This window comes from Cebus imitator, unplaced genomic scaffold, assembly GCF_001604975.1.
Source record: "Cebus imitator isolate Cc_AM_T3 unplaced genomic scaffold, Cebus_imitator-1.0 Scaffold117, whole genome shotgun sequence".
NCBI lineage: Eukaryota > Metazoa > Chordata > Mammalia > Primates > Cebidae > Cebus > Cebus imitator.
The window spans coordinates 8,722,135-8,735,686 of record NW_016107432.1 but is presented as its reverse complement, the minus strand read 5'-3'; the positions used below and the strand labels follow the sequence as shown (position 1 = coordinate 8,735,686).

The following is a 13,552-nucleotide window of genomic DNA, read 5'->3' as shown; positions in this document are numbered from 1 at the left end:
GAGTCATGAGGTTGACCAAGTTGGCTACAAAGTCCAATAGCCTTATCAATTGGGGCAGGAATAAGGTACAATAGAGAATGTCTCAAATTTAAGTAGGTGCTGAAGGGGTTGATAATTTCTTTCTCTTTTCGTGGTCTTCCAGCTACTTCAGGTTTTCCAGGAACTCATCTGGAGTGTCTGTGCAGGGCACAGAGGTTACCATGGCGTCCATGGCACCGTCAGTCAGCCTAAAAGACTTTTCAGGGTCTATCCCAGGTCTGTCTGACTCCAAAGTCTGTGCCTTCCATCACACGTGGAGCCTCCTGGGGTAAGAGCTTGACATTATGCTCGCAAAAAGGAGCTTTTATAGCTCATTGTGAAGGGTTGGGATGTCTCACGTGTCCACGCTCCCTTCTTTCTTAGTAATGGGCATGTTACTACGTTCCCCAGCCTCTTTTGCAGCAAGGTGACCAAGTGAACACTTTCTGGCTAATGAGATGTACATAGAAGTCTTGTATAGTACTTCTGGGAAGCCTTTGGAAAGACAGCACATATACTCTTCTTCCATTTTCCTCGAAAACCTTCTAGCAGGAATGTGGATGTGATGTTTGGAGCTCTAGAAACCTCTAGAAACCATATCAGACCACGAGGATGAAGGTGCACCCCAGTAATGGCAGAGAGGAAAGCCAGAAAAAGACTGGGTTCCTGACAGCTGAAGAGCTGCCGTACCTGCCCCTGGATCATCTATTTCTGGTCATCTTCTACGCAAGAGTGAATGAGCTTGTATTGTGTTTAGGTCACTGTGATACTGGGTCTTGTTTCTTCTCGGTTGAATGTGATCCTAAGTGATCCAATGAGGCAGCTGAGAGGACTTTAAGGAAGAGAATGAACTTGGGTTGGGTTTTGAAAGATGGGTAGGACTGAGACAGGGATGGGGGAAGAAGTTCCTTATAGGTGCTGGGAACAGCAAGAGTGAGGAGGGTCCTTGAGGTGGCATGTGGAGTCGGACAAGGGGACGCAGGAGCTGAGCAGGGTTAGAGCAATGTTTTGTAAGCAGCTTTGACTGCCAGGGAGAGAAGATCCAATTTCAACTGTTGAGCACTGGGGAGCCATGGAAGGTGTCTGAGTAGATGAGTGATGTGTTTGGTACTGGATTTTACCTTGATGGAGATCTGTAGGCAGAACTGGAGAGGAGGAAGCCTGGGCCAGAATTGGGGGTCTGGGGGATGGGAATTGCTTGGAAAGGAGGTATGGAGACAAGCTTTGCCGATGGTCCATGGAATCACTATCAGATTGAACAATGGTGTGCTGACACTGTGGATGATTTAGAAGCCACTGAAACCAGGAAGCATAAGACAGCATGATAACATGTCAAGTGCTCACGGTATATTGTGACATGACAAAAACAGGTCCCCTGATGAGTTCCTGAAAATTCACTCCATGCATTTTTTTTTTAAAGCCAAGAAGGTTATTCTTCATTTGTTAATAATAGCTACTGCCAGGTGAGAGATTTTAGGGATGATTTTTCTTTCTTCTTTTGCTCGCTATTAGTAGTAGTGATCGTAATAATAGCTAAGCACTCCTGTGGGCCCACAGAGCCAGCCTCATTCTCAGCACTGATTCATACATTTAAATCCTCATACTCCTTGAGGAGGGAGGGACTTTAATTTTCTGCTTTTTATTTTTGAGGAAACTGAGACTCAGAGAGCAGGAGCCTCTGTCTAGGGGAGAGCACCAGAGGAAAGAGCGGTGACAATGAAGATCTGAGACAGGGCAAGTCCTAGCTGGACAGAGGAGTTAGGGGTGAGGAGGGAAAGGCCTTCTCAGAAATCCCAGGGGATGCACATATTTCATGGGTCTTTACATTTATATAGCATACCCCGTATATCTGCTTTTTAGGAATTACAATGGCTCTCTGATGGGAAAGGAAACAGGCTCAGAGAGGTTAAGCAGCTTGCTCAAGATAACAAGGGGAAGGGTTGGTATTTGAACCCAGAGCCCTGTGCCTCACTCAAATGTCTGCCACACCCAGCCAAAAAAGCGGGCTAGTGTCACTGTGTATTGGAAATCTGTCTGTTTGACCCCTTGGCTCCCTTAAGCCAATAGACTTTGTGTTAGCAGCTAAACCACTTAAAAAGAGCTACACAGCAAGACCCGGAACATTTTTAAAAAATTAGCCAGGTGTGGTGGCACATACCTGTAGTCCCAGCTACTCAGGAGGCTGAGGCAGGAGGATCGCTTGAGCCCAGGAGTCTGAGGCTACAGTAAACCATGATCACACCACTGCACTCCATCCTTTGCAACAAGTGAAACCCAGTATCAAAAAAAAAAAAAAAAAAAAAAAAAAAAAAAAAAAAAAAAAAAAAAAAAAAAAAATTTAAAAAAAAAAAAAAAAAAAAAAAAAAAAAAAAAAAAAAAAAAAAAAAATTAAATAAAAAAATTAAAAGATGTAATTGATCCTTACATTTTGGCTGAATCTTAGTCTTGAACAGCTTGCCTGAGTTGTCCGGAATTTCTTGGCCCAACCTGACCCTGATTTCAACTGCTTCTGTTCATTCCTTGTGTCGCACCATTCATCTTGCTTCCTTAGCTGCCTTCCTGACTGAGTCTGAGCTGCCTTTGATCTCCTGGGGTAACGCTTCTGAGACGGGAGAATGGTGTCTGGAGGCAGGAAGCCTAAGGTAGTTTCAGGCCAACTTCCTAGAACTAACTGAAATGAAAACCCTAACTTTCCACGCCTAAGCAGCAAAAGGACCAGAGGTTACTACTTTTGCAAACCCCTTTTCCACCAGGCAGATGGAAAATTGATTGTCTGCAGCCAATCAGACTGAGGGCGAAGTCTTTCTTTGCATAGGAAGTGCCACTTTGTAACTTCACCTTAGCCTTTGACTGGTTGCTTTTTGCAGCCAATCAGGTATTTGCACAGGAGTATGTGATCTTTGCAACTTCACTTCAGCCTCTGATTGGTTGTTTTCTGCAGCCAATCACACGGATTTTGGGCGCTACTTCATTTACATGATGTGACCAAGTGGCCAATGGGAAACCTGTAGTGGGTATTTGGCCTTAGGAAAGTCTGTATCCCGGCTCTTGAGTCGCTGCTAGGGCCGCTCTCACACTGTGGAGGGTGCTTTTGTTTTCAATAAATCCCTGCTTTGGTTCTTTCTTTCTTTCTTTTTTTTTTTTTCCTGAAGGGGGCTGGACTAGAGTTGGGGACACCAGGGAGGCGTAGAGGTGACAAGGATAGCAGGCTTGGGCTCAGGCAGTGGAGACAGAGACACGTGCCAGATTTGGGGCTGGGGCAGGTGTGAGGCTCCGAGAGAGGTGAGCAGGCTGCTTTCCTTCCCGGGATCCTGAGCGCGGTCCCCACAGCAGAGGCACAGCCTTGGCGCTGGAGCTGGGGGAGCCAGGCAAGCCCCTCCACCCTTGGAGGCTGTCGGTACAATGGGAAGCTCCTGGTAGGAGCCGGACTGGGAGCCTGGCACATGGTGCTCAGCCTGTGCTCATTTCCTTCCTGGTAGGCTGGGTTCCTGCCCAGGCCCCAACGCCAGGTGCTGCTGTGCGTATTAGAAGGGGTGCCGGGAGCTGAGACCTGAGTTCTCTGGTTCTTTCGTTGTTAATTCTTTCTTTGCTTTGCTGGGCGTTTTGTCCAATTCTTTGTTCAAAACGCCAAGAACCTGGACAACTTACAGTCAAGACCCTCTCCCCCGCCTGGCCTGGGCCCTGAGCTCCCTCCCTTGGCGCACGACCTGGCAGGCGGCTTCCCACCGCCTCTTCCCCAGCCAGGCCCAGCCAGCTGGGCATCTGGTTTTTCCATCCTCCACTCACCCCGCCTTTCCCAGCCACAGCCCATGCCCACCAAAACCCCTCCGGGAAAAGGCCCCAGAGAACACTTTATCCTCATGTCAGAGGTTTCCCTAATTCCCTGGGGCTTGATCTTTCGCTGTTTCGGTTTATCACAAATGATTTTCCAAGCCAGTGGATTTAATTACGTTATACACTTAGGGAAATTGGTGCCATTTCTTAATTACTTTTATAGTTGAAAAGCAATTACTTAGCAATCACATGAAGGGCTTCTCGTGTTTCCTGGAGTTCTGTTGACAACCAGACCTGGCTTTGAAGAAGTTGGGTTTGCCCCCGGGGTAACCCAAGGAACTGGGGTAATTGGGTTTGGGGAGACAGGTAAGCTTTGTGGGATGGAATTGGATAAAGATTTTTTAAAAATCATGATCCACAAGTTGCTTAAGCCAAAGCCTGACAGACACCCTTAACATCTCCATCTTCGTCAATTCTGTGTACCTCGACACTGGGAAAGTGCTTGGATTCCACCTCCTGGTACCTCTCAAACCTGCCCATGACTCTGCTTCATCCTGTCCAGTCCAGGCCACCACTGTCATGCACCTCTTAGGTGGTCCTCCCCTGTCCACTCTGGCCTCCTGCAGAGGGTGGAATGGTGGCCCCCAAAAGATCCATTTACCCAGAACCTAGGAATGTAACCTTATTTGGAAAAAGGGCATTTGCAGATGTAATTGAGTTAAGGATTTTGAAATAAGAACTTCTTGGATGACCCACATAGGGTCTCAATGCAATGAGAAGTGTCCTTCTCAGAGGACAAGAGGAGAAGACACGCAGAGGGGAAGCCACGGAAGATGGATGCTGAGGAGAGTGATGTGTCTACAGGCCAAGGAGCACCAGGGATGGCTGGGAACCAGTGAAGCCAGCAGAGAGGATGGGTGAATCCTCAGAGCCCCAGGGAGGAGTGAGCCTGCTCATCACCTGGATTTTATTTAATTAGTTAATTAATTAATTAATTTTGAGATGGAGTCTGGCTCTGTCTCACAGGCTGGAGTGCCGTGGTGTGATCTCGGCTCAATGCAACCTCTGCCTCTCAGGTTCAAGCAACGTTTGTGCCTCAGCCTCCTGAGTAGCTGGAATTACAGGTGTTTGCCACCACCCCAGCTCATTTTTGTATTTTTTGGTAGAGACGGGGTTTCACCATGTTGGCTAGGCTGGTCTTGAACTCCTGACCTCAAGTGATCCACCCGCCTCAACCTCCCAAAGTGCTGGGATTACAGGCCTGAGTCACCGTACCCAGCCAATCGCCTTGATTTTAAACAGCTGGACTCTGGAACAGTGAGAGAGTAAATTTCAGTGGTTTGAAGCCACCCAGATTGCGGCTATTTGTTCTAGCAGCTCCAGGAAAGTCACACAGCCCATTCAGTCAATTTTTCAACACATCTCTCCTGTGCTAAAGCTCAGTGGCTCTCACCTCCCTTAGAATAAAGAATTTCATTTTCCTGATGACTTATATAGAGTACCTTCATATGCCTATTGCTATTTAAATAGTCCCTTTTTTTGTATCTGTCCAAGTCTTTTGCCCATTAAAAAAAATAGGATTGTTTCTTTTTTCTTATTGGTTTATAGGCACTCTTTATATATTCTGGACACTACTCTCTTGTCAGGTGTCTGTTTGGTTATAGTAACTGGCTTTTAAGTTTATCTTGCCCCTGGACTCTCAGCTCTAAGGCAACAGGAAGCTTTTGTTGACAGGAGGAGGCCAGTCCATAGCCCTGGGCTGCAGGACTGATGAGGAGGAGGCAAGAAGAGTGGGGCTCTGGCTCCCTGGGTCTTGTCAAGCAGATCAACTCACAGAGTGTCTGGGTTCCTCTTTGGCCTAACTCATGGGCCTGGGGAGGTGGTTGGTCCCAGGTTTGTGTTGGGTCGTCACTTCAATAATCAGAAAAGCAGTTCTCAACCTATGGATAATTAGGAGTTGATGGGAACCACATTTTGATCTTATAGGTGCTCACATTTTAGGTCCTCTCCAGGCCCTCTGGGGTGGCGGTAGGAGCAATGACTCATTTATCAGGAGTAGAAGGGAACATGAAGGAAGGCTACTAACAGGGGTGCCATATGACCTAGGCATTGAAGGATGTATAGGAGTTTTAATATTTTTTTTTAAAGCAAGAACAAACAGGAAGGGCACTTCGGGCAGCACAGGGAATAAGCATGAGCAAAGGCAGGGAGACGTGTGGGAGCAAAGGCAGGGAGATAGGCATGAGCGCACAAGGGGAACAGGCTAAACTTCTCAGGGTAGATGCAGTAGCAGAGGATGGAGGGAAAGGAAGGAAAAATGCAAAGCAGTGTGAGTTTAATAAAATCACACGGTCATCTGACCTTAGAAGATGCTACGGTCTGAATGTGCCCCCCAAATTCATGTGTTGAAACTGAATGGCCAATGCAATGGTGTTCGGCGGGGGGGCCTTGAGGAGATGATCAGGTCATGAGGGTCCCGCTCTCATGCATGGGACTAAAGCCTTGTGTATTAGTCCATTCTCCCACTGCTATAATGAAATACCTGAGACTGGATAATTTACAATGAAAAAAGGTTGAACTGGCTCATGGTTCCACAGGCTGGACAGGAAACATGATGGCTTCTGGGGAGGCCTCAGGAAACTTTCAAACATGGTGGAAGGCAAAGGGGAAGCAGGGACATTACATGGCTGGAGCAGGAGGGAGAGGGAGACAGGGAAGGTGCCACATGCTTTCAAACAGCCAGATCTTCTGAGAACTCTATTATGACACATCTCTAGAGGGGTGTTGTTAAACCATTAGAAACTGCCCCAGGATCCATTCGCCTCCCATAGGCCCCACCTCCAGCACCGAGGATTACAATTCAGCATGAGATCTGGGTGAAGACACAGATCCAAACCGTAGCATCTTATAAACGAAGCTTCATGCCTGTTTCACAAGATGGTGCCGAATGCGAAGAAGGAAGCTCCTGCCCCTCACAAAGCCGAAGCCAAAGTGAGGGCTTTAAAGGCCAAGTGGGCAGTGTTGAAAGGTGTCTACAGCCACAAAAAAGCAAGATCCACACGTCACCCACCTTCTGGCGGCCCAAGACACTGCGACTCCGGAGGCAGCCCAAATATCCTTGAAGAGCGCCCCCGGGAGAAACAAGCTCGACCACTATGCTGTCATCAAGTTTCCACTGACCACTGAGTCTGCCATGAAGAAGACAAAAGACAGCAACACGCTTGTGCTTGTTGTGGATGTTAAAGCCATCAAGCACCAGATCAAACAGGCTGTGGAGACGCTCTATGACAGGGATGTGGCCAAGGTCAGCACCCTGATTGGCCTGATGGAGAGAGGAAGGAGTGGGTTCCACTGGCTCCTGATGACGATGCTCTGGATGTTGCCAACAAAATTGGATCATCTAACCTGAGTCCAGCTGGTTAATTCTAAATATATGGACATCTTTTCATCATTAAAAAAAAAAAAAAGAGGCTTCATTGCGGATGTCCCTTCTCCCTTCTCTTCCTCTCATTATGTGAGGACACAGCATTTATCCCCTCCAGAGAACGCAGCAAGAAGGCACCGTCTTGGAAACAGAGAGCAGCCCTCACCAGAACTGGGCCTGCTGCTGCCTTGATTTTGGGCTCCCAGCCTCCAGAACTTTGAAAAATACAATTTTGCTCTTTGTAAATTACCCAGCCTCGGGTATTTTTGATAGCGTCAGAACTGACTAAAGCAGAAGGCTTAGAATGGATACAGCCCTCCCACCTGCCATTCCTCCTCGCCAGCCACGGAAGCCACGTGCTGTCAGTTACAATAATAACTGCAATCTGCACATTGACAGGGGCCAGGCCTATCACTGAAAGCACTTGTGTTTCTAAATCTCCATTTTGCAGAATTCTTCCATGACTATAATCTTTCGCTTGGGTGTTAGGCAAACTTGGGTCTCACTTCTAATTGTGGACTGTGTGGGGCACTTACTGAGTCTCAGTTTCTCCCCTGTGAAGTGGGGTCCCAGTGTTACCTACCTCATGGATGTCATGAAGATTACTCTGAGCGAGATCAATTAATGCTCATACACAGGAGACCCTGATCCTAACGTATCCAAGCACTTTACAAGGAAGCTGCCAAGAGCCCAACCACGTTAGGGCCCTTGGTTGGCCTCTCCAAGATTCTTCTGACTTTCCCACACAGTCACAAGGTGTCAGCCTGGCTCTGAGCATCCAACAATAGCACAGCAGGAAGGGAGTGACAGGGAACACTCCTCTCTCCTTCCTCAGGGAGGAAAACCTGTCCCAGAAGCTTTCCTGCTCTGAAACACATCCCTGATGTCTCACTTAGCTGACCTAGGACAAAGTGGCCGCTCCCAGTTGTCATGGAGGCTGGCTACATGAGCATCTGGCTGGCAGTCTCAGCTTCTCCTATGGGGATGGTCTCCAGGGAGAAAGCAGGGAGGGATGAGCTGTGGGTGTACTTCCGTCTCGGCTGCTGTGAGGTAGGAACTGAGCAGGTGAGAAAGTCTGTGTGTGTCTCAGAGAGGGTGAGAGAGACAGGCAGAGAGCTGTGCCGTCAGACGGATGTGGGGGGTTAGATACAACAGTGCTTCTCAAGTTCTTTCATAGAGGAGGATCCTGGGGCCCTGAAAGGGAAAGGATGCCCACCCAGTGCATGGCAGCCAGGGGAGTCACGGGACAGGCCTGCCTGGAGTGGAGCTTGCAGGATGGGAACCAGTGGGAGATGAAGTTAGGGGGCTGGAACAGCCTCGGAGGAGATGCACAGAGCTGGGGGAGAGAGTGCTGCCCACTCTAGGTCTCTTTTCTTTTCCCTAGTAACAGAACCTGATGAATTCAGGGATATAATACACCCAGCTAAAAGACTCTACTTCCTGGTTCTCTTGAAGTTAGATGTGGTCATATGGCTAAGTTCTGACCAATGAACGAAAACAAGAGTGTCAGTGGGACTTCTAGGAAGATTTCTTAAAGGAGCTGACTCATCCCTATCTACCATTGCTTCTTTCCTCCTTCCAGATGTCTGGAATGCAGATGTGATGTCTGGAACTCTAGCAGCTCTCTCGTACCCTGAGATGACTTTGGGTCTGGGAGCCACATGCTAAGATGGTGGGACAGCGTGATGGAGGGAGTCTGGGTCCTGCATCTCCACATGTGTCTTCCATGTGGTCCTCATGAAATTTCCGATAGTGGGTATTGCTGCCTGCACTTTACGGAGGAAGAAACTGAAGGAGAGGGAGCCAAGATTCCCAAAAGGGCTGAGATTCAAACCCGTTCTGTCTTATGTCAGAGCTCCTGCTTATGTCAGCTGGAATTCTGTTTGGAGAAGTGGGTTAATTTTTCTTATGCAACAGGAAACGCGAAGGCAGTGATTGCTGGTGTTGATTTAGCAGTTCAAGGGAGTAGGACTGGCATGCCTGTTTTTCTCTCTACCGTTTTCTCTTGGTGGCCAGATGGCTACTGCTGCTCTGACCATCACAATCCTGTTCAAGGAAGAAAGAAAGGGGAACGGGCAGTACCAGCAACATCTGAACCCTTTCGTTGAAAAAGTCAAAGCTTTCCAGAATCCCCTAGTCTTCTGCTTAGCCCAGCATGGCTGATTGTATTTTCCAAAGATGGTCCCAGCAATATTTCCCGTCACACACACTCTTCTGCAAGGTGCCCTTGCTACTCCCCCATCAAGAGGTAGGGGCTGGGTGGGGCACAGTGGCTCATGCCTGTAATCCCAGCAGTTTGAGAAGCTGAGGCAGGCAGATCACCTGAGGTCAGGAGTTTGAAACCAGCCTGGCCAACATGGTGAAAGCCCGTCTCTACTAAAAATACAAAAGTTAGCTGGGTGTGGTGGTGGGCACTTGCAATCTGAGCTACTCGGGAGGCTGAGGCAGGAGAATCGCTTGAGCCCGGGAAGCAGAGGTTGCAGTGAGCAGAGGTCGTGCCACTGCACTCCAGCCTGGGTGACAGAGTAAAACTCCATCTTAAAAAAAAAAAAAGGTCTCTCCACTCCTTGATCTTGGGAAGATCCTATGACTACTTAGAACACAAGGGAATTCAGGACAGTGGCCATGGATGTCAGAATCCGCTAAGGAGTGTGTAACAACTCACCTGCACAATCAAAAAAAAAAAAAAAAAAAGAACACAATGGAATTGCCTGTGCACCAGCTCCAAGTGTCGCCCTTAACTGGAGGGGAGCTTCCACCTCCTGCCTCTGCTCTGCAAGAAGTCAGATAACTCAGACGCTGCCATGTCAGAAGCAACTCTGGAGGAAGAATAGCCACCTGGAGAGATGGGGGAGCTCAGGGGCTCTGAGGCTCCTGACGTGGGGTGAGGAAGCCATTCTGAGGTGGGTCCTTCAGCCCCAGCCACCCCAACTGGGCCCATGTGGGGCGCAGAGACAGCCATCCAGCTGGCTCTTCCCAACTGCCTGACCCACAAAACCATCATCAAAATACAGAGGTTGCTCTAGGCTCTCAAGTTCAGAGATGCTCTGTTGGGCAGCAGTAGGTAACTAGAGCCTCCACACTGGCCGAAAAATGACTAACAGCAGGAGATCACTGGAACAGCCACTTGGCCACGCCTGACCAAAACAGAGGTTAAGAAAACAAGTATTTAGGTTGCCCAGCCCCAAGATAGATGGAGGCAAAGGAAAGGCTCGTCCCACCAGCCCCCCCTGCTTCTCTTCACTTTTGTGATTGAAACAAATAACAATATCCACCACCTATTGGGCCCTGCCCGTGTGCCGGGCACACGCAGCATCGTGCACAAGGGAGATGGTATTTATAGCTCCCACTTTGCACATGAAGAGACCAGGCTTGGTCATTACCCAGACTATCCAGCTGGGAAGAGTTCGAGCCTGGCTTTGGACCCATGAATGTCAACTCCTTCCTTACCCACCTGCGTTGTGCCTATGGCTATATGGGGGAGTGAGTAGGTTAACAACTTGGAGAACAGCATTTTTGGTAGAAGGAAGAGCCAGGGCAAAGGTCCGGGGGATGATGACACAGCGAGGCTGGGGAGGGAAAAGGGGCTGTGCAGATTGAATCAGCAATACAACGCCATGGCTCAGAAACCAACAAATATACAGAGGAAGCGGAAGCATTTCTCTTTGACTTCCCCATTCCCAGTTTCATTAGTCTCCCAGGTTAGTTTTCTGTGTCGCCTGTCAGAGTTTAAGTGGAACAATGGTGAATGAAGATTCTTATTTTTCTTGTTTACATAAAATATGGTGTCATTCTGCAACTGGCATTTTTTTTGCTTAATGATGAAACATGTACTCTTTAAAGTGCTCAGTTCAGTGGTTTCGAAGTATGTTGAAAGAGTTGTGCAACTGTGACCACCAGCTCATTCTAAAATACTCTCATCACCTCAGAAAGAATCCTGACTTTCTATTTCCATTTTTTTTAAAGATATAGTCTCACTTTCTTGCCCAGGCTGGAGTGCAGTGGCACAATCTTGGCTCACTGCAACCTTCACCTCCCAAGCTATTCTCCTGCCTCAGCCTCCTGAGTAGCTGGGATTACAGGACAGGCACCCACCACTACACTCGACTAATTTTTGTAATTTTAGTAGAGACAGAGTTTCACCATGTTGGCTAGGCTAGATTTGAACTCCTGACCTCAAGTGATCTGCCTGCCCCAGCCTCCCAAAGTGCTGGGATTACAGGTATGAGCCACAGTGCCCAGCTCTTTCTATTTCCTTTAGTGCCCTGGCAACCACCAGTCTCCTTTCTAACAGTTTATCTTGAAGATCTTTGCATATCAGAACACAGAACACTTTTTTTTTGAGACAGGGTTTTGCTCTCTCACCAGACTGGAGTACAGTGGCACAATCACAGCTCCTTGCAGCCTCCTCGACCTCCCAGGCTCCAGTGATCCTCCTGCCTCAGCCTCCCAAGTAGCTGAAACTACAAGTGCATGCCACCACACCCAGCTAAGTTTTAAATTTTTGGTAGAGACAGGAGTCTCCTTATGTTGTCCAGGCTGGTCTTGAACTCCTAGGCTTAAAGGGTCCTCCTACCTCGGCCTCCCAAAGTGCTGGAATCACAGGAGTGAGCTACCGTACCTACCTAGCTTTATTTCGCTTCTTCTTCTTCTTTTTTGTTTGAGTAATAAGTAGGGCCTCAATTCACAGTCCCATCAGCATGGCTATGGGTTGGTTCTAGTTGTTCCCTGCTATGCACAGTTCTGCAATGAACAGCGCTAGAGCGCAGTGGAGAGCAGCGTTTTGCCTGCACATGAGCAACATAGTAGGACACATTCCCAGATACACAGTAGCTGGGGCAAGGGCTCCATGTGAATTTGCAATTTTGATATATATTTCCAAATGGCCCACCACAGGTGGCACCACATGGACTTTCAGATGTGGAGGGTAGATTGGGGCCAGTGTGTCTGTGGTGGGTGGCCGGGCTGCTGGGGGAGGGGACTACTCTGGCATTCCAGCTGAGGGATGAGGACCCTTGAAAGGTTAAACCCAAGGGTCAAGGACATGGTGACAGGTTAGAGATACGTCTGTGAGGAAAGGATGGTGAGAATTACTCAGGATGATCCTTGGAGTTGGCAGTCACCCACTCTCCCGCCATGTCCATTCTCTTCTGCTTCTACAGTAATCGAGTTCTTAGCTGGCATATGACTGCCTAGCTGGTGCGTACTTTCCCAGACCCCCTTGCAGCCAGGTGTGGCCATGGGATCAGGTTCCGGTCAATGAGCTGTGAACAGAAGTGATGTGTGCAACTTGCAGGGGACATCCTTCCTCTGCCCCTTTTCTTCTCACTGGCTGGAGTGCAGCTGTGAGGGCAGGAACCAGAGGAACCATATTGGGCCATGAGGTGGGAGTTTCCTGTTAGGCAGAGCAAGAAGACAGAGGAAGCTTTCAGGTCTCTGGTGACAGAGAAATGAGCCTCTCTCTTGTTAAGCCACGATTATTCTGGGTCTCTCTTAGAGTCACTATACTTGACATGAGGACAGTTTCTGTCCTGCCAGTGTGTGCCTTTCACTATGCCAGAGGCTGCAGAGAGATGGCCAGGCTGTTTTAACTTTGTGGACACTGAGAGCTCACTCTGTGTCAGGTGTGGTCCTGGGTGCTGGAATGTGGTGTGGCCAGGGCAGATGCAGTCACCTTACCTGAGGACCGTCACACAAGGACCTGCAGGAGGGCTGAGATGGAGCGAGGCTCAAAGGCCTCCTGAGGAGGTAACATTTAAGCTGAGACCGGCAGGCGGAGTTGGTGGCAGGGCCAATGCAGGAAGGGAATGTAGTTTTAGGCAGAGGTAATAAGAGATTGGCAAATTTGTGGCTTGGCAAGAAGTTGTGGCTAGAAGTGTGGAGGGCAGTGACACGATCATGGCTGTGTTGCCGGCCACTTTGTCCAGGACAAAGTTTAGGATAAAAACTCTCATACCCAGAGAACACAACCTGCTCTAAGTTTCCCCTCTGGGTGGGTTGTGGTCATTGGGAAATATTTAGTGATTGGCCATCTAACTTTTAGAAAGATTCTTCCCAGATTCGGGACCCCATGAGGAACTAACCAGCAATCTGTATCTGGAACTTTTCTTCCTAGCATCAATGTTAAGAAGCTATCCAGTGGGTCCCTCTTGGTCATCCCCAGCTGGCCACCTTCAGGGAATTAATCCTATCTCTGTTTCTGCCACATCAATATTCATTCAGGAGAAAGCAAAGGTCAAAATCGCACGCTGATAAGATGGGTTTGGAAGCTCATAAGGAATGGAGTTTTCTTTCTTTCCCTTCCCTCCTCCCTCCTCCCTCCTCCCTCCTCCCTTC

The 13,552-nt window shown here is 48.6% G+C and overlaps 1 pseudogene; it reads left to right on the top strand.

Moving 5' to 3' along the window:
* Positions 1-6,729: 6,729 nt before the first annotated feature.
* Positions 6,730-7,215, top strand: LOC108311684 (annotated as a pseudogene).
* The last annotated feature ends 6,337 nt before the right edge of the window (positions 7,216-13,552 follow it).